The sequence below is a fragment of the Orycteropus afer genome, unplaced genomic scaffold (assembly GCF_000298275.1).
Source record: "Orycteropus afer afer isolate SDZICR_OR568_19922 unplaced genomic scaffold, OryAfe1.0 scaffold00281, whole genome shotgun sequence".
Classification (NCBI taxonomy): Eukaryota; Metazoa; Chordata; class Mammalia; order Tubulidentata; family Orycteropodidae; genus Orycteropus; species Orycteropus afer.
In genome coordinates, this window is record NW_006921868.1 from 1,851,993 (window position 1) to 1,852,664 (window position 672).

Consider the following 672-nt stretch of genomic DNA (forward strand, 5'->3'; position numbering starts at 1 on the left):
AACATATGATATGCAAATGACACAACCTTGCTCGCTGAAAGTGAAGAGAAATTGAAGCACTTAGTGATGAAGATAAAAACTGCAGCCTTCAGTAAGGATTATAAATCAATATAAACAAAACAAAACTCCTCGCAATTGAACCAGTAAGGAGCATCATGATAAATGGAGAAAAGAATGGAATTGTGAAAGATTTCATCTTACTTGGATCCACAATCAACATCCATGGAAGCGATAGTCAAGAAATCAAATGACATATTGCATTGAGCAAATTTCTGCAAACGACCTCTTTAAAGTGTTAAAAACCAAAGATGCAACTTTGAGGACTAAGGTATAACTGACCCAAGCCATGGTATTTTCAATTGTCTCATATGCATGTAAAATGTAGACAATGGATAAGGAAGGCTGAGGAAGAAATGATGCTTTTGTATTATGGCTTTAGCAAAGAATATTGAATATACCGTGGACCGCCAGAACAAACAAATCTTGGAAGTAGATCCAGAATGCTCCTTAAATGGGAGGACAGCAAGACTTCGGTTCATATACTTTGGACTTTGAACAGGTTATCAGAAGGGACCAGTCCCTAGACAGCATTATCATACTCAGAAAGCAGAGGTTCATGAAAAAGAGGAAAATACTCAACAAGATGGATGGGCATGGGTGGCTACACAAATG